Source organism: Corapipo altera, unplaced genomic scaffold (genome assembly GCF_003945725.1).
Source record: "Corapipo altera isolate COAL_440 unplaced genomic scaffold, ASM394572v1 212, whole genome shotgun sequence".
NCBI lineage: Eukaryota > Metazoa > Chordata > Aves > Passeriformes > Pipridae > Corapipo > Corapipo altera.
Genome location: NW_020884944.1, coordinates 2075435 through 2096333, shown reverse-complemented (window position 1 = coordinate 2096333; position 20899 = coordinate 2075435). Strand labels below are relative to the sequence as shown.

Below are 20899 nucleotides of genomic sequence, written 5' to 3'. Positions count from 1 at the left end.
CTATGGCTTAATTCTGTATTCCAGCAGAGCCTTGAAATTGGCCATAATTTCTGTGTTCGGTGGTGAGTTGTTTTTTCTTTTTGCTGTTCCAAATGAGAGTGAAGAATTCCTTCCTGTAGTTAAAATGTGTTTTGAATGAGCAGGTGTTAATTCAGTCAAATTTGCAAGCTAATTTAACTTCCTGGGATTTCAACTGTTGAGGCACAAGGGGAAACATTTTAAAAGTGCTGGCAACAGCGAGAACCTACAGATCATTATTTCAGATTGTTGTTGGAGGAAATGTGATGCAGCATTTGGTTCATCAGCTAAAGTTCCATTCTATAGCATCAGTCAGGCTCAAGGAGGTCAGTCTGTACCCAGATCTCTTCTGAAACCCTTTTGTTCTCTATCTCCATGAAAGAGTAGTTGGAAGCAAAAAATAGACCATGTCAGATGAAAGTTGGTATCTTGGCATAGTTCCATTAACTTAAATGGAGTGATACTGATTTAAACAAGCTAAGTGTCTGCCCTTAAGTCTGTTGTTTAGAAGTCATCCAGGAGTATTTTCATACCTTTCAAGGGAATGTTCACATGGTCTCTAAAACCTGTGACACTTTAGTAACTGAAGTGTAAAGCTGCAAAGCAGTAACCAAGGCACTTTCTTCTTAAAAATTTCACTCAAGAAAAAAGCTACAAAATAGCTTTAAATCTAAAAATAGTTCTGTCTTGCTGATTTGGAAAGTTCAGATGCTGTGGACTGAACTGTTTGTGTTCAGGCTGTGGTAAGGACTCTGCTACTAACATTGAGAATTTCTTTCCATGCTGATGACAAAAAACATATTTTTGGTCAGTGAGTGACGTATGATTAGGCAGCCCCAGATTATCCTCACTATTTGTCATGGCAGCAATAGAAAACCTTTTATGCTATTTCTAGATAAATTAGAGCGATTTTTTTTTTTAATCTAACACCACATGGGAGTTTCACTCCTTCTAAGAGAGAAAAGAAAGACTAGAACTTATCTATTTCTTTTCAATTATATAAATTAACCTATTTTTTCATTTTTTAATGCATTATCTTTTTGTTACATAAAGTGAAAGTGTGGAAATTGATTGCAAGTCCAGAAAACATCCTACACTGGGAAACTTGTACAGACAGATCTATCTGTATGCAGCCTCTTAGATCTGTTGTGGAAAAGAACTTGAAAAGCATTTATATGATTTAAAAAGCAAGTAGTTTCTGTGATGTTAACCTTCCTTCTGTCTCTAAACTACATTTTGTTCAGTTCAGCTAAATCTGTAATTGGGCCCGCCTAGGCTTTACCTAACAGGAAAACAAAAAGCATAGTTTTCAACTGTTCACTAGAAAAAAACCCAGACAAACAAACAACAAAAACCAAACAAAAAACCCCAAACAACTTTAAAAATGAAAGTTCCAATGTTAATCTAGACATTTAACCAAGTGAAAATTCATCTTTTCAATTTAGGCTGACATTTAACATATTTCATCATGGCTGGGCTTCGCAAACGAAGATTTGGGGAGGGCTCTACCCACCCTTGTTGCAAGCGCGTTGGTGGCTAAAAAGGCCAATACAAGATAGACACGTCCGGTTGCAAAAGGCACAGCAGAAAGACTCCTTAGGTGGTATATTCTGCAAGGCACGATTCTTTCTGCATTGTCTTTTCTCCTCAAGAGTGATCCTGCGTGCTTTCCCAAAGGCATCAGCAGCGTTATAGATGGTGTGTCTCCAGGCCTCCCGATTGGAGGCCAGAGTAGACCAGTTATGGTGATCAATATGGCCAAGGCTGAGATGTTGTTTCAGGGAGTCCTTGTATCTTCTCTTCGGGGCTCCTCTCTTGCGGCAGCCAGTGGCAAGTTCACCACAAAGCAAGATCTTAGGTAGGCGGTGGTCCTTCATCCTTGAGACGTACCATGCCCAGCACATCTGTGTTCTCAGCAGCATGGCCTCAATACTCGTGATTGCTGCTTGTTCTAGAACAGATGTATTGGTCACATAATCTGACCAGTGGATGTTTAGGATTGTGCGGAGACAGTGTTGATGGAAGCGTTCTAGGAGACGCAGGTGGTGGCGGTAGATGACCCATGATTCAGATCTGTATAAGAGAGTAGACAGAACTATGGCTCTGTAAACACTGATCTTCGTACATTTCTTCAGGTGTTTATTTCGCCAAACTCTTTTATGAGCACTGTATGCCTTTGCTAACCTGTTGTCTATCTCTCCGTCAATCTTACCATTTTACCAGATGAGGCTGCCTAGGTAATTAAACTGCTGGACTCATTTGAGCTCTGATTGGCCAATGGTGATATGGAGATGATGGAAGACTTCCTGAGGTGCAGGTTGATAGAGAACTTCTGTCTTCTTTAAGCTGACTTCCAGCCCAAAGAGCTCAGTAGCCTCTGCGAAGCAGGATGTTAAACGCTGCAGAGCTGCTTCTGTGTGGGCAACAAGGGCGGTGTCATCAGCATAAAGCAGCTCCTGGATAAGATGGTTTAAGGTCTTAGTGTGGGCCTTCAGTCGCCTTAGGTTGAAAAGGCTTCCATCAGAACGGTATCGAATGTAGATACCGTCCTGATCCTCGAGGGCTGCCGTGGCCCTTTGGAGCATCATGCTGAAAAAGACTGTGAATAGGGTTGGTGCAAGAACGCAGCCTTGTTTCACACCGTTAGTTATTAGAAAGGGCTCAGATATTTGCTACTAACTCAGTACTATTGAAATATTTCATGGTACTCCATTTTCAATCTCCTTCTTCTCTGTGGGGAGGGCTCTTTGGCCAGACTAGATGACAGATCATGCTCTTCCCTTGACTGAAGTACGGGGGAGACTTGGTGCCGTCCCAGCATCTCAGGTTCCCCTGAGAGAGTTGGACTGCAAGAAGAAATGAAACTTTGTAGATACATTGATATGCTTCCCTTCATAGGGAATTGTTCAGACAGAATTAAAACGCAGAGTAATTATACAAGAATAAAATATTTTTTATCCTTGAAATAGAGTATCCACATGGGGGAGTTATATCAGCATAGCTATGGCACTGTAATTATCCTGTTAAAGCGAGGCCGCTCAGATTCTTCTTCCAGCTAAACCCTAATATGACCTGTTACCACAAGTGGGAAGAAAGGGAATAAAACAGGTTCATTGGGCCCTTCATCGCCTCCCACGTAACACCTTCAGATAAAAACTGTAATTCCTGTGTGGATAAGAACAGCAATGAATGAAATAAAGTGAAACATAGAAGCTTTTTCTTTGTACATTATTGAAATGTTCTGTTAACAAAATGAGCCAGACAAAAGATAGAATATGATGATATGGCACACTGCCGTGCTCTATGGAGATGTCTAAGCAGTTCTGAACACCTGGACTAGTGTAATCAGTAGCTTATTTTATTAGAACATTAAAATGCATTTTTAAAAACAGTATTTGCAATTCTAAAATATTTAATTTTAAAATTAAAAAGACATTTGAGAGATGAGAAAAATAGATGAGATTTTTAAAAATATGCAGTTTATTTACTTTGTTAACAAAATCTGGGTGACAAACAATAAGTCATTATTTCAAATTCACTCAGGAGATTAAATACAGTGCTCTCTCAGCGATCTGAGTCATAATTCTTGGTCAGATTCTCTCTTAAAATTCATACCTAGTAATAAGAAATTTAAAATATCCCTCTAATTGCATCTTATTACAGTAGCTCCCCAGTCATTTGTTCTCTAAGGCTTTAACACTGTATGTTATCAGTGTATACCATAGTGTCTCACTCCATTTTAATCTTCGTGAAATCTGGTGTCTCTCCAAAAGTCTGTTGTTTGTAAAGTCGGTTCTTCGGAGCTGTTGTTTCTCTTGTTAGTTTACCTAAGTTGCTTTAAGTCATTCTCTTTTTCCTAGTGATATAATACTTTGCAAAAATATACAGATTGTACAAAGGAGCTGTCAATTATCTGAGATAAGAGACATTGTCAAGAAGACACTTTATTAAAAAGGAATTGTGGATCAGTATCAAAGAAAGACTTGATATAAAATTGATATGGGTGAAGTATAAGGGTTAAAAATTCAATATGTGTCATTTACAAGTTCTTTTAGTACAATTTGTAAAGTAGGTGCTTCAAGCTCTTCAGAGAAGGAGCCATTCTTTTATACTCTTCTCTTTAGCACCTATCAGGATATGGATGCTCAGAGATATGGAAGTGATTAAAACGGTACTTATTAGTTTGACAAAGTAAGAATGTGGAATGTGGGAAACTTCTAAGAGATCCAATCATGTTGTAAAAATTAAAAAGGGAGGGAATAAGACCATGCTTATGGAGTAAAGAACACACCTCAGAGCACTAGTGGCAGCTTTGTCATTGTAGTGAGGTCACCAAGAAGTAACTATAGCTTTGGGGTAGGATCTGTACAAGAGAAAAAGCAGAGAAACTAGCTGGCTTTTGTTTCCAAATCTTGCACATCTCAAAACCATTTTGATGGTCTTTAGCAGTATCCCACCTGTGGAATACATGGCCAGCTCCAGCACCTGTAGCCTCAGCTCAGGGATGACACCAGTGGAGAAGCAGAGTAGCAGAATCTTTTTCCCCCAGCCCCTTGGAGGTCTTGCCAGCAGTTGTGTGTTCCCCCAGTACTGCTGGCCAGGTGAATCCAGTTAACAGCAGCTGGGTTTACAGGAACTGAAGGAAAAAGGTTCAAACGCTTCAGCTGGTTCATTACAGGATGCAGACAGGTAAAAAAATCTATTCCTATATTTCCCTCTAGCAAGAATCTCAGGAGTCTGTGTGAAGGTTAGAGTAGAAGTAGATCATCTAGTCTGTAAAATTAGGAAGCATCAGCTTTATGATGACCTATGCAAACTTCATTTTTACACTTTATAGAACACATCCAGTCTTCATTAGATATTGAGATCACCATTTTCCTCAGAGAGACTCTTTTTCACAGAGTCTACGCAAGTTCTCACTCTCTTTAAAAACATGTTTTTCTAAGCTTTACCTTTGTCATAAATCCTTTAAAGAGATTAGGTTTGTTCACTGGATTTCATTTTAATATAATATGTGTTTTCAAGGTTGTTTCTTTTTTGTGGTACCACATCTGAAGCAGTGATGGTTTTTTAATGTAAGAATTCTTTATTTTCAAGAAAATAACCTCTAAGCATATGGAATTTAGAAAGACTACATACTGCTAGACTATCTACTTGTATTTTTTAAGGTAAAAAAACCCAAACCACATTTCAAAGTTCATTGTGAATGGGAATTTAATGGATTATGCTACTTAAATGCATTATTCTATCAGTTCATTCTGATAATGATTCACCAAATATTTATAGTTGATGTGTAAGTGTGATGTATATGTATAATCTATATTTACTTTTCAGTGGAATAGATTGTCCAGAGAGGGTGTTGGAGTTTCCCTCACTGGAGATATCCAAAACCCATTCTGGACACAATCCTATAGAAGACCCTGCTTAAGTAGGGAGGTTGGACCAGTTGAGGTTCACTGGTCCCTTCTACCCTGATCCATTCTGTGATGTTGTGTTTTAAGTAAGTCTTAAGAAATTATTCCTAAATTCAAGGGTTAGTTTTTGTTTGGAGTTTTTTAGCTGCTACCTGCTGTGGTAGAACACTGCATTAGCAATGGCTGTAATGAGTTCTCAGATCAGCCACTGCATATAATCACCTAAAGACACAACAATAATAAAAACATATTTTGCGAATAGTTATTTGGCAGCAACTGTGCTTGACTGTATTCCCAGCGGAAAAAGGGACTGGCTTGAATTTAACACTTTCAAATGGATGTAAATTAGTTTAATACAAACATAAACTTCACTCTGAAGTGAACACTAGTTATTAAAAATAAATAAATCTGGAACAAACATGCTTCAGTAAAGAAGATTGACATGAGAGTAGCAGTTATATTAAGAGATATTAGATTAACATCCTCTAATTTTATAAATCAAGCAATTTGTCAGCTCATTATATATACATATATATATGAAAAGTAATTTATCAGAAGATATCCTTTTTTTAGCATCACAGAAATATGTTTTACAAATCTTTCCATGAGAGTTAAGATGCAAAATTAATGTGTGGAAAACAAACAGAATTAGATTTACCTAGCCTAAAAGAACCATCATCTAAAAAAGGATTGTATGAAATTTTAATTTCTGTACAAGCTGCCAGTAATCTTTTTTTGGAGAGACAGGATGTGGCACTAGTTCTGGATAATAATCCACTTCTTTTCTTCACTGGGCATGGTTGTCACTGACATGCAACCGCTGGCATGTGTTTGTATTTTGCATCTAATCAGCAGATTTGAATGTAATTATGTATTTTGCAGGTGAGGTGTTAATGTGGGTTATATGGCATATCAACTGTGCGCTGCCACTTGAAATGGCCCACTGGAAAATCTTGAGACAAACAGCATTGAATCAGGCTCCCAGCCATGACCAGCTGCGCTAAGTACCACTGGCATCGCCTCAGACGTGCAATTTTCAGAGTGAGCCCACTGCTAGCTGCTTTTAAAATGTGTTTATGGTGGTGACAAAAACTTTCCATCATCAATTCTTCTTAGACCTCTCTGCCTCTTAGCTGAAAAATTACAGCTGCCTGCAAGGGGAGGGATGCTCAGTTCTATTAATTTTCATTGGATGAAAAGGATCTTTTTTCCTTCAGGCTAAAGGTTTAACCTTTATGAGTTTCATGAGTAACAAAGGGCAGCCAGATTTTTATTACATGGGGTAGAGCTGTACATTTGTTCAAAATAATCAGCACTGGGCAATCTACTGCATATCGATCCAAAACAAACCTTATTACCCACGTAAGCTCTTTCCTTCTCAAGTCAGCATTTGGCATAGGAAAACAAACTTCTTTAACCATCAGTTTTCAAATGCTTACCATATATGTCACCAGAGTCTGATATAATGTTTGAGACTGATGACAGGGCTACTATCTAGGGAAGCACATCAACAGATTTTTGTAGGATTTTTTTTTCACCTTCAGCAATACCATGTGTGTATTTAGAAGCTACCTTTCTGAGTACACAAGCACTTCCACAGGTACCCTGTCTGGCTCAGCAGTCTAAAGAGGCAAGAGCCAGCAACACCTTTACAGTGTTATCTTTGCAGTTCTTCTAAAAGTAAAGGCCACGGAGCCTTTTTAATTTATAGAACAGTGCTGGTAAATTCCTTCTGAATTGCTGTGGAGGGTTTGCCCCTCTCACGGGGTTGAAGAGTGGAAAACATACTATGATTCTTTCCAAAAAGAATCACTTAAGCAAGCTTAAGATTGAAGGGAGCAGAGGGGAAAAGGAGAAGGACAAAAGACAGGGTTTAGTTTTGGAATCCTCTTTTAGTTACAGAATCCCAAATAGTATTGAATCTGTCTTTTGACTTGTTACTTTGTTGAGGATGAGAAAACCTTCAGCTCAGGTATAGTTACACAGACATCATGAAATTATGATTGATGAGGCAGCAGTAGTTGGAAGATGAAGGAAGAACTCATGAGGTCATTAGTATCACTTGACAATGAGAATATTGCTATGCTGAAGGGACTGGTAAGAAATGCTCACAAGCTGAAGAGCAATTTCATGATAAACAGGACCTAGAATATGAGAACTGTATTTCTTATTTTCAATATCTGTCAGCCCTCTCAATACTTGAGAAGGACTCTGTCTGGTCTTAATTTGGAACTGTGGTTAAATACAAGGAATCATATCATAGTTGTGAGGTGACTCGGGGTGGAGATACAAGTGGATAAACGGGCAGTAAAGTGTAGCAGCATTGGTGAGTCAGCAATGGGGGGAACTGAGGCAAACTAGGCCCACTCCTGTTGCAGTGTAAGCATAGTCTACATATACTCTCAATCTATTTCTATGTGCTTTTAACCTCTGGTTGTTAAAGAAGCCTTTCTTTCTCCATTTTTTTTAAATTTTTTTTTTGTTCACAATTAGCGTTTCTCTAAAGGGTAAGAATACTTCTTAATATCTGACAGCCTTGAACTGTGGGGAATGCAGTATTACCTGTCAAGTCTCTAGTAGAATACAAAAGAAGCTAAGCATTCTATTAATGCTTTGGTGGTACAACAGAAGTTGTGAAAGATGAGAAATCTGACTACTAACTGCCAGATATTGAAAAACTGCAAAGGAAAAAGTAAGAATTACAATATCAAAGTTATGGTCTTCCCCAACCATCTGTAACCTTAAAAATCAGGATTAATAATAATAAAAGAAAAATCATTAATTTTACTTGTAGGAGACCAAATAGGCATTTGGAAGTAAACAGATCCTACTAAAGAGTTAGTGAACTCAGTTAGTATGTAGGTTGTGATATTGAAGGGATTACTGACCTCTGGGCATTTCAGATGTATCTTGCACAGAGTTAATGCACTAATATGTGTTTGTGTTGATAGAAATAGTGTGACTGGGTGAATGAGAGTCTTTGGAGTCTTGAAGTGAGAGCTGTCATAATACAAAAGAAGACAATTTATGTGTTGTTTTCATTGTTTGGTGTGTTACACTGTAGTGGGTGAAGTAGAGCTCAGAACCGAGACTAGTCTAGTAGTTGTATTCTCTTCAAGTGCAATTTTAAAACTGAATGAAATTATTCTTTTCTACACAGTATTCTTTAAAAAAATTAACAAAGTATGGAATGTGTGATTTAGTTTTGCTAAGCAGAAGTTAAATAGAAGACTCATTCTTTATCACTTATCTTTTAACCCCAACTTACTTACTTAGTAGACCAAATAACAATCAGTTGTACAGCAACGATGTTGGATTCTTCTTGTATTTATCTGCATAACATAAGATAGTTCCATATGAAATCTTAGTACTTTGTCTGTCATTGCTGGTTTAGTATATATTACACTAACATTCCTCAGGCATTTCCTCTTGAAAGAATAGAACACTTTATAGCTTCATATATCTCCTAAGGAAGATGAGAATAAAGTAGATGAGAGCTAGTCTAGTCTAGTTCTGTAGATTTTCAGAATGCCTTGCAAACACAGTTGTGAATGAAAGCAGTCTTTTTTGTATAGTTCTAGCTAATATGATTTTTGTGTGTTTTAGAAACAGAAACAGTCTAATTTTGCTCTAGGTGTATTAGTTTCTACTTCTCAATGCTGTAATAGGGAGAGTTCAAAAGGATGCTGAGAGTGAAACCAAAACACTGTTGAAAACTCAAAAACCCCCAATATTTATTACCAGCAGGGGGCCAACAAAATGAAAACCTGAGAGAGGAAGGAGTAGGAAAATAAGCCTTTAGTACGACTCCCCCAGTCACCCAAGGTGTGGCTAATGAAGTTATCTTACCGACCCAGAATGCCTAGAATTACCCATAGTAGAAGCTGCATTCTCGGAGAGTCAGCAGGCTCACAAGATAGCAGGCATCCCTGCAGAAGACAATGTTATCCTTTGATGTGAAGCTTGCATTTTTCATCCTCCTCCCCCAGCATGAGCTATCTGCTTTTTATACAACTAATTGGAGCCGTCTACCCGGGCAGGTGTGGCCAGCACTGCCCAGCTAGAGGCCTTCAGTCCCACCCTCTGCTGTGCGAGTGGTATCTCTTCTGCGCATGCGTGGGTACCTTGGAATTCCCCCCTGCACTTGCGCACTAAACCTCAGGGATCTTTTCTAAATAAGTCTGGGGGCTTACTTCACCATCCTATTCTTCACTTTCCCCTTCAAACACCCTTGAAAGGCGATAAGCCAGTCATAAGCAATTAATTTCAGTTTATACAAAATGCTTGCTTCAAGGGCGAAGTTCTCATTTGTCAGTGCTTGTTTTCTCATAAGTTGGCATGAAAAGAACAAACTTTCACAAGTGGCTGGGCCAAACACAGACCAAAGTATCAACATCTAACTAAGCCCTGATACAAATGCAAAACTCCTTTTGTTATAATTTGGATTTCTATATTGGTTTGCATTTCTTGCTGGCTCTGCAGTATTTCAAATGTAGATTCATCTATATATTTCATTAGTGATCTCTTCAGGTCAATGTGATCCAAATTATTTAACTAAAAGATGAAAGCAGCTTTTAGTAGTTATTCTTAAGAATCTTACTTTCTAAATTTCCATCTGTTGGTGTTAAGAATTCCTTTTCAACTGAAGAGTTATTTTGAAATATGTTTAAGGCCCTAGTCCTTCTTTTCTTCTGCCTTCCTTTGTCTTTTATTGCTAGGAATATAAATCTGTGGTATGTAACTTAATTCTTATGACAGTTTAGGAAATACACGCAAGAATAACCAAAAGCACCCAATGCAAAGTCAATTGTGATGATAAAGGAGGAGCTCAGCCTCTTTGCTGTACTGATTCTTCTGCCACTTTCAGAATGACCCTTAGGAGAGTTAATAAGAACATATCCTTCATAGAGATCTCGTTTGGTTTTTTTAAGATCTGGGAGTTGTATTGGTGGTTTTTGTTTGGTTTGGAGGTTCTTTTGTTACTTTTGTGTCTTTTCAGTTGGTTCTGCTGTTTCAAGGAGGAAGGTACACCTCAATGAGAAGTAATAGAGAGTGTAAGGCTTTTGAATACTTGGCTGTACAGTAACCAAAGATGTTTTACATAACTCAACTTCTACAAGCTCTTTTTGAAACTCAGCTTTCCTTTCACAATAACAATAGGAAGGTTTCTGTCTGATCTTGTGGCTAAAGGAGCTTATGCAAGACTGTGATGCATAAATGGGGCGTTGTCTTGGAAATGAAGTGGGGACTTTAACTTGCGTTACTCAGAGACTGATATTACCATTTTGCACATGAAACTTTTGTCCCTGTTCTAAAGGTTGTTAAAAGAGTGGATAGGTTATAGAAAATAGTTATAAAAAAAAGGAAAAAGACTGGGTCAAGTGTCTTTTAAAAGATTTAAACCGGTCCATCTGTTTAACTGACTTCAGAAACATTGAGAGATTACTTAGTAGCAGTATATAAATTAATATTTTGATGCTAAGGTGCTATTGAGTACCAAAGACTCTTTAAAGACTCTTTAACAGTAGGCGGAAAAGGGGTAATAAGAGAAGGACTAAAAGATTAAACTACACAACCTACAGTTAGAATTGGTGAATGTTTTAAATGCAAAGGATATTCTTTATGATTGGAGGTGGCACATCCTCTTTTATCTCAAGATGTTTTCAAGTCCTTCTGAGATGACGTTTGCTTTATATATGCACCTTTCTAGAAAGTTGATATGGATGTGGCACAGGCATTACTGGTTGAAGTCAATCATCTACAGAGTGTAGCCAGTCACTATTTCTTTCACTGTCCTGTTTGCCTTTAAACTTCGTGAACTTTAAACTCATTTAAGACTTATTATTTGTGGCTTTGTCTTATTTTTTGAAATATTTATAAATATATATATTCCATAATATATATTTATAGATTATATATATATATGTATATATATATAAAATTTCAGGCTATATTAGGAATGAAAATATCATAGCCTTCTTATTTCAAATGTTTTTATGTTCTCTGATTTGACTGTTTTGAAAGTAAAATGCTGGGAAATACTTTTCTCTCCTTTGTCATACTGGCTGGTAGAAAGTAGGTGTTTGAAAAACTCACTCTACCCAGGACAGTGCTAATGCAAACCCACATTTTTTAACCCAAGAGACTTGAGCAAGGCTACTGGAAGAAATGATATAGCTTCTTTTCTGAAGTGAGCCTGTCATCTTATGATTATGAGACTCTTTAATCTCTACAGGGCAGTATAGGAAAAAAAACAGTTTTGCATTTGGCTTTCGGAAACCTTGGAAAGAGTGAACAGGCACCATCACTCTTGGAGGACAGAGAAGCACCTGGGTGCAGCAGGAACAGGAAGGTGGGCAGATGGAGGAGTGTCGTGAGCTCCTCACAGTTTGTCTGCTCAAATAACATCTGAAACTTTTGAAAAGAGGTGGGATTCTTTGGGGAGGAGAAAACTGGCATAGTGGAAAATCTGCTTCTGAAAGTAATATAATTACTGCTGTGCATCAGCTACACATTTGTATACTTGAATTGATTGGGAAGAGGTTTCTAATGAAAGAGAGACTATTTTATCCCAGTAGAGATGAGAAACAGTACGACGATGTAGTTTGCAGTAGATAAGGGTAAAGTTTTCTTTTATCTCTCCACTCTGCCTGGGTGCGTGTTGCTCTCACATTGGTTTGTGTGTCTGCTAACTTAAGGACTGTTTCAACAGGAAAAAGTATGACTTAACTGCATTATCTTGGTGGGAATGTGTTTGCAAGAGAGAGAGACTTCTGGCAAGAACATTTACTTCCCTAAAGCTGTATGGAAGTTATCCTTCCCTCATATAGAAAAATGCTTTACAGTATTACCATTGGAAATTATCCCCGGGAAGACATGCCATGTAACAGAAGCAGCACAATGAAATGGCTTCTCTGCTAAAATCATTTACAAATTTATAAACTTTAAGCTATAGTAAGAAGTCTTGTTTTGCAGCTTTTCTTAATATGATGCAGAATATCTTTAAAAAATATTCATGGAAAATGTGCTATGTCCTTTCTTTTGCTCTAATCCTCTGTATTACCTGTACAAAGAACAAGGATTTGCACGCCCCCCCCTGCCTTTTTTTTTTGCTTATCTATGCTGCAGTCCTACTGTCATTGTTTGATTCTGCTTAAATCCCTCTGTACCTAAAGGTACAGCCTTATCAATTGAAAAGCTAATGCTATATAAGAAGTGAAAAGAACACAGAAAGGTTTCCTAGCAACTACTGTGAATCCTTCTAAAGTAAGTCAGTTAAAACCATGTAGTACGTGCAATGGGTGTAAATTAGGGAGCTAAGCTGATCCACAGATTTACAGATGCCCACTATAAAGTACAATAAAACCTGTAATAGAAGGTGAATTGCTCAAGAAGAAAATCACATCAGAGTCTTGACAGCTTTATCATTATTTAAATGATCCAGCTTAAATTGTACTATGTAGTTAGTAAGACTGAGTGTCAGAGCTACAGCAAAGGTTTACAAAGCAGAGTTAATAGCACTGGGTAGTGTCGCTGCTGTGATTATGCCTTTTACTGCTCTTTCTAAAAAACAACCAGCAAACATCAACAAACAGACCCAACTCTGAGGGGTAGTTGCGGGGGAGCTGTTACAAGGTGCAATTATACAAACTCACGTCTGTGAAAGAGGGTCATTGTTGTTCTGTTCTGCTTTTGCACACCATGAATTAAATTGGACATTTTTAGGTTAGTAAAATCTGTTCAGTAAAGTGTGGGGAGGCTAACAATTCTTTGTCTCCAACACACTGCTCTCCTGCCCTCTTTCCTTTCTTCACTCAACACTTTTTTATTGTAGATGTTTTTTTAAAGAGCTCATTGGACTGGGATTGTTTAGGGAATCAAGCTAAACCCCTCACTTTATAAAAACAATATCTTTATTTCTAGAGCATGCTCACTTGAGACTTGGCTTGGTTACACAAATTTTGAAAAGTTTTCACTAAAAAGAAGTTTGTGGCTCATACAATAGCTTTTTTATTATGTATTTAAGTCAATTGATGGGTTGATTTTTAAATCAGGTAGTGCAATACATTTTCTTTCAACTAAAATATTCTTAGTTTACACTTAATCTGAAATGACTAATAATAGGCATAAGAAACCTGCAAAAACTAAGTCTAAAATATTTTACACTACAGGTGAGGTTCCTTATTCCTATGAGATTTACAACACTGAATTAGTTCTTTAGAATCTTTAGAAACAATAAATAATAGAGGAATACAGTGAAGTATATTTGCAAGCAAGGGTACAATCAAACCAACTCAACTTTCCCTGCTGTTCCCCAGTAAACAAATGTACCTTCTAGTAAGGAGAAAAAATAGGATGGGCTTCAAGTGCTACGTATAGCCCCATCCTAACAAGACAAAGTCATGTCTGGAGAGTGCCATTTGGGAACAACATTTTGTGGTAGTCCTATTCTTTTTGTCGCTTAAGTCCTCACCCCTGAAATGAGACTCATATGTGAAAACAGGACCCAAATCTCCATCCCTCTACGGGAGTAACACGTGCATGCTTGTGAATGCTCATGCTGTAATAGATTTAGCCTTTGATTTCTTCCATTTTGCAGATTTTGGTAAAGAAATTGGAAAGTTCTAGAACATCACACACTCTGGTACTTACCCAATGCTTCTCCCTTCCTGGCATCTCTGATCTGAAAATCAGGTTGAAGCTGTAAACAGACTGACCTTTCTCACATTATTGTGTGATTTCTGCTTCTCCTTTTGACTTCTCATAGAGAGTAAAAAGACACAAATACTGAAAAGCAAAAAAAACAAACAACAACCAAACAAAAAAAACCCCAAAGCAGCACACCAAGCACCAAGTAAGTTCAGAGTTGTTTTGAAGTCTGGCAATAGTCTGAGCTGACCTTTACTTTTGAGGTGCCCATTCATCCATTTTGCAGTGTGGAGAGTGGACTGACTTTCATAACTCTTCTGGAGGGCAGGCATGAAAATTGTGAAGCAGCAGTTTTTGACACATATTTCTTCCTTACCCTCTCTAACCTCACTTAGCAATCATTGCACTTTTAATAGTATTATGGCAGAAATACTAATTCATTTAGTAGATTGAAGTAAATTCAGCACCCCCAGGTCCTTCTCACGAGGCAGCTTTCACAGGTAAGTAGCAGTGGATGCTGCTTAGGGGCATCACTTGCTTTTGTCTTCATGACATCAGAAATAGTCTCATCAACTACCATCCTTCTACTAAGATTCTTTAGTACAGTACTGGAGAGGAGGCCTTCCAGTCATTTTTTTAATTTAATTTTCACCCTCGCTGTGACTGCCACTCTTAGAGGGTTATGCTAAGCGTAGGGGAATAATTTGGACACACAATGTAATAGTGCTTCCAGATGGTATGTTCAGGAGTCTGTTTAATAATGGTATAATTAATTATTCTAGTCTTTCAAAACATTTGAACCATCATTACCCACCACAGTGTCCTAAACCCAAACCAAAGTCTGGATACTCACTCCTTATGTTTCCTGGTTGTATTCTCTTTGCACGTTTGCCCAAATCAAGGAATTACAATAAATAAATAACAACAAATTAATAACAATAAATAACTGTAAAAATCATAGAGTGTAAAAATCTGTTTATTACTACCCAATATGGAAATTATTGGTAGGCCATGGGGGGTTGGGTATATTATCAGGGTCTGACTTTCTGGTAGCCTATCTGATAGTCTGATACCAGCAGCAACCTTGTTGTCATAAGAGTAAATGAACTTGTTTTATCTTTACCTTCTGGCTTTTATGAAATGGTCTGAAGTAGCTGTAGGTATTTCCTGCTACTGTTTTCTCTATGTGCATGATTTTGTGTGCTCATACTGCATGATTTGCAAAGTTCATCTTTAAAGTGCAGTATCTGTAAATCTATAATTGACATGAGATGTTTATTTCAGTTTATCTAAAATTTCTATGTGAGTGTGAATAAATATTGCTTATCTACTCTGCAGGTTGTATATGCACACATTTATATTTCTCTGTTTACCAAGTCATTTATTTAGCTTTAGCAATTGATATTTCTTAGAATAGTTTGTATCAAGACTTTAATGAAATTACTTCCTGCAGTAAATGTTTTGAGTTTTGAGATGTCCTGAACAGTTTCTCAGAAACATCTCTAACTGTTTACTTCTGGAACCTATTTTCATCAAGATCTTGTGCTGATAATTATTAATATGTCCAGGAATCTTGGAACTAGTACAGAATATTTTATTGATATTCACGGGTAGAAAAACTCCACAACTTAACAGATCATTAAACACAAAGCTACATATGTAATGAAACTGCACATCTGGACTTGAAACTATTTTCCTTATGTTTATGGGAATAAATTCTGACAGATTACTTAAAATTCACTTCATCTGGTTTCCTCTTATATCAGTTTGGAGCATGATGTTCAGATATCATTCAGGACCAAGAAATCTGGAAAAAATCTTGCTTGCTTTGTCTTGAGAGTCATTAAGTCAGCACAGAAGCCCCTGCACAACACAACAGTTCATTTGGAGTAATTCACAATCATGTGTGAAGCAATTCCCTATACATTAGATTTATAATCTGTTTAATCCTTTCTTCTCAATGCTCCTGTTCTCCATTTAGTGCCTTTTCATAGGCATTTCTCTGATCTTAATCTTATTTCATCTTCTTATAGCCTGTGCATTGCAGGCTCTATTCAGTGTTCTTTGAAGCTGATAGGAGGACTTCCACTGACTCCATTGTATGGTAGATAAAAGCTGATTTGTTTTTCTGAGGAAAAAAGAAACCTAGTGCTATGCCCAGCTGTGGTGATAACAAATTTGTGTGCACTAGTCATCTTTCAGAATGTTCCTGTACTTTGTTTCCTGAAAAATGATGTGATATTACTACTATCAAGGATGTACAATATCATGATTAAGGAAGAGTGAAGTTGATTCTTGTCATTACACATCAGATTGCACCTTACTTCTCGCCATGAGATATGTATTATCACCACTGGTGCTAATATAAAGAAAAAAAGGCTGTGTTTTGCTTTAAAATCCTCCCCCCTTTTCTTTTTTCTTCTTTCAAATAGGAAAAAAGTCCACTCAGAATAAGAATATATATAACTGAGAAGGAGGGAAACATCAAATTTTACAGTATTATCTCACAAAACACTTACAGTCCTACTGCACAGTTAAAGCTATCAAAGGAAAAGATGTGGGATGTTCCTTACAGGTAAAATTCTATCTGTGCAAGGCTATGCATCACTGAAGTGCTACTTAAACCCTGAAATAAGTGGGCCTCAAGTTGTTTGTAGACCATCACACAACGATGAATTTCACTCTAAGAAATATCAAGTGGTATTTTTCAATCTAAATCAATTGTCAGAGAAGCACAGTAGAGTCAAAATACTGTTGGTTTATAAATCCATGTGTGTACAGGGTGTACATAAATAGAAATATAAACAAATATATGTGTAGAGAGACAAACACAAAATAAGAACAACAAAATGCATTTAGTACGGTTTTACTAAAATAAAAGTGTCATGTCAAGAGGGAGGTTTAGAGTTGCTTTTTCTTCTTTTCCTGGAAAATTTTGCAAATTATGCACTAGAAAGAACTGAGCACTTTGGAAATATGGGCAGTATTTTGTTTTACCAATTATAAAGCTGTAATAATGTTGCTTTTATTTAGTACTGTACCTAAGGATTACAATACAGTAATGTCATGCAACTATTCTGAAAGGACATAGTGATTTGGGAATGAAAAGACTAAAATTACAGGAAAATGGACCTCAAAATCACATGTCCTCTGAGAATTAAGTCCTTCGTGTGCAAAAAGCCAGAATATCAGATATAAGCCTATTATACTTGTTACCTGCCTTTCAGTTGGAAATTGCTGCAAGCCATAAAAAATAGTGTTGTTCACGCTGCTCAAGTTTAATTCCATCAGATTCGTTGAAGTTTGAGTCTTTAATAAAGGACATTTTTTTCAAGAAAGTAAACTTATCTCTCCCCTTCAGGGTTTTCTCCTCTTATCCTTTCCTAGTGAAACTCTGCTAAAGTACAAACCAGGACCACAACTGTCTGCTATCATATGGCAGTTTAAGTTCCACCATGACATTGTTTTCCAGAGATGACTGATACAGATATTAAACAGGATGTCAGCTTTGAAGGATGCTCAGAAGGATGCAAGAGGGGCTCTTTAATACTGACTGAATTAATGCATTAACACTTTGACCTTACCTTCCATAAATTCAAAAGGGCAACAGAAAACAAAACAAGCACAACAAAAATCAACCAGACAACCGAAAACATCTACGTCTGACCTCAAAGATCAATAAATCAGAATTTCTAGTTCACTAGTTCTGGTGGAAAATTACCATTTCTCTTTAGGCTGAGAGAGGATATCCTCTGTGCTTTATGTTATATTTTTTTGTATTTTGACTCTGTAATTTCTACATAAATCCCTATAGACGTAAACAACAAATGTGGAAATCTTCTATTCTGAGGTCTGAGTAAGAAAAAGTTAGTAACTTCCATACAAAGTTACTTGGGACTATAAAAAATGCAAATGGCCATTGATTTAAAGCCTGCACACTGATTTTGTTCTCTATCCTTGAGACTTGGCATTAAGAGTTTATGTAGAAAAATATCTGCATATCTCTGCTCTTGTGTGCAAGAGGCAGTAACAAAATCCCTCGTATTTGTGGCTAAATTATGTTAGTGTGAACACACAGACACCTGGTGTATATTTAGGTTACTTCTCTGTACAGCTAAGGAAAGTGTTGGCAGTCTTAGCAACTTTCCCAGATGGTGTCAGTCTCCCCACAAAGAGTGTATTTTTCTCTGTTTCTTGTTTGATTTTTTGATTGTTTTCATTAAGCTGGTTAAGAGCTCCTTAAAATCCCTAGAGTTTGCGCTCTCTTGCTGCTGCCACAGATCTTTCCTTGGGTTACCAACAGGTGGTACTTCCACACTGTATTACGTTCTCTGTTCTTTCAAACTAATAAACTGTGCAGCTCAGAAAAAAACCCAAGGTGATCCTCTCTGTACACTGGAGAAATGTAATGGTATGGTAAGCATGGCAATTGCTTCTACCACCTGCGTTGAAGGATGAGCAGATCCAAAGGAACAAGGTGCTTTCATGTGTATCAGTTTCTTTGAAATCATCCTTAAAACAGGCCCAAATTATTATATGATCTTATTAGTTAAATCAGCACTTCCATATTACTTAAATCAGTTTTCCATATTACTTAAATTAACACAGTTAACTTCCTGTTTCTTATAGTCATGGGCATTTTTCGTTATGATCCAGCTGACAAATGAAGTTCTTTGGTTGCATTAATGGAAAAGATCTGGATTTAGGGCCCTGTGTTCGCTTCTAGATAAGCTAGATTTAGCATATGGGATTTATTCAGATTTGATTCCTCCCTCAGAAGGTTTTTAGTCAGTTTTAAATTAATCAGGAAAGACCATTGACCTTCTTGCTACCAGATCACTGCCTGTTGCCTCCAGCCACTATCCCTTGGATGTGATGGTAGCAAACCAGGTTAGCAGCTTCTCCGTTCCTTGGCTAAGCTCTGCATTGGGAGGCAGGACAACGTGAAAATCCCTGTGAGATTTTCAAGATATCATAAATTTTAAATCCCATTTGAAACTGTAACTTGCTAATCCTTCTTCAAACAATCCCATAACTAGGATCAATGGATTTGGGGACAATTGACCTGAATCCTGCCTTAAAGAGATGCTGTGACAGAAATGTTGCAGTCCAGTGAATACTGTATGTCCACGTCTTTTCTCCTTCTGCCAAACAGATATAATATTACAACTAGCAAGAATTTTAAAGCTGCTTTCAAATTTTTCTGATTCTTTCTCTAGTATTAATAGTATAAGAGCAAAGATCTTCAAGTTCTTTGGGTTTTTTGGTGATTTTGGTTTTTTTTTTTTGTTTGGTTTGGGGGTTTTGGTGGTTTTTGTTTGGTTTTTGTTTGGTTTGGGGGTTTTGGTGGTTTTTGTTTGTTTTGGTTTTGGGGTCGTGGTTTGGGGCTTTTTGTTGTTATTTTTGTCATTTTGACTTGCATTAAGCATTTCATTTAGTGGTTTTCAGGTGTGGGAAAGGGACACTCCAGTTTCCTTGGAGGAGTTATGGAATGAGATTAATGTTTTTTTGCTGCTTTCACAAAAAATAAATCAGATGGTTAAAATTCTAACCATTATAAGTTCAGATAATAGGAAAGAAATTAAAAAAAAAAAAAAACAAAAACCCAAGAAACATGTCTTTCAGTTGTTGTCAACCAGAAGTGGCTGACAAAGAGGTGAATGGTTTTATACTAGTCCTTTGTACCATCAGACTGGCATAGAAAAATTACTTGTTAGAGTCAGAAAACCTGGATTGTAGTGAGACTGAAATGTAATTTTAGATGATGTATTTTGAGGTGGTGCCATTAAGAAAAGGTTGATCAGTATGGAGTCAAAACTAAACAGGGATTTGAGGTGTCTCCTGTTCATCTTTCAGCAGGGTTGTTAAGTCATATCAAGTTCTTCATTGGCACTCTGTTGGCCTAGATTTTCTTTCTTAATTTGCAAAAGAGTTTTATGACACACTTAATAAAGTTAATGCCAAGGAATAATCTTTAATTAATGACACATTTTTTTCCTTTAAAATTAGAAGCACTTATCAAAGAGTAACTCACTGTCATTATTGTAAAAATTAATATATTACACAGATATTGTCATTACAACAGAAATAATGGCCTGATCCAAAGTCCATTAAAATCAATGAGCCCAGAATTGTATTATTCAGATTTTAAAGATTTCCTCTGTAGCTTTTATGAATCTATGACCTTCTTGTTTCTTATTGTGCTGCCGTGTTCACATAACTTGGCATTTTGTTTTCTCATTGCAGGGTTAAAGTATTAGTCCCTAACAAAGAACACAAAAAGGCTCACTGGAAAGTTTCCAATGCCTATTGTAATCTTTGTAATTTTTTTTATGTGGCAACAAAAGGCATAATCTAATTCGACCTCAAACCTTCCGAGTAGTCTGTAATCCATATTTAGTTCATTAATCAATCATTGGGAAAATTTGGTATTTGCTTGGCAATCAGGTGCACTGATTGCCTTTATCACAGAACGTCATTAGCCAGAGTCAAACCTCTCTCTTGAATATGATGGATAGTTTGCCATCTTAATTTAAGGGAATATTGAAAATCACTTTCAGAGAATATTTCTTCAAAAACTAATGCATTTTGGTCCCCATTTTTAGGCTCTCTTGTTGTCAACTATCTTTGTAATAGAAATGTTATTTTCTTAAGTAGCTGTACAAAGAATTTACCAAGTTGGCATTACCTTGTGCAGAACTAGATTTTTTGATGTTTCCACATAATTTTGTCTTTTTTTTTTTATCTACTGCTAAGAGAACAGACAGGATGCTATGTGCTTTGAGTGGCCAGTAGCAAATAAACAGTACAGCTTGAAT

General features: G+C 36.9%; 1 long non-coding RNA gene across 1 annotated transcript; it reads right to left on the bottom strand.

Annotated features, from left to right (window-relative positions):
• Positions 1–2817: 2817 nt before the first annotated feature.
• LOC113956066 lies at positions 2818–4604 on the bottom strand. Its single transcript, XR_003530735.1, has 3 exons — positions 4476–4604; positions 4310–4381; positions 2818–2864 (listed from the first exon to the last, which is right to left on the bottom strand). It is a non-coding gene; the product is annotated as an uncharacterized LOC113956066 (long non-coding RNA).
• Positions 4605–20899: the final 16295 nt, after the last annotated feature.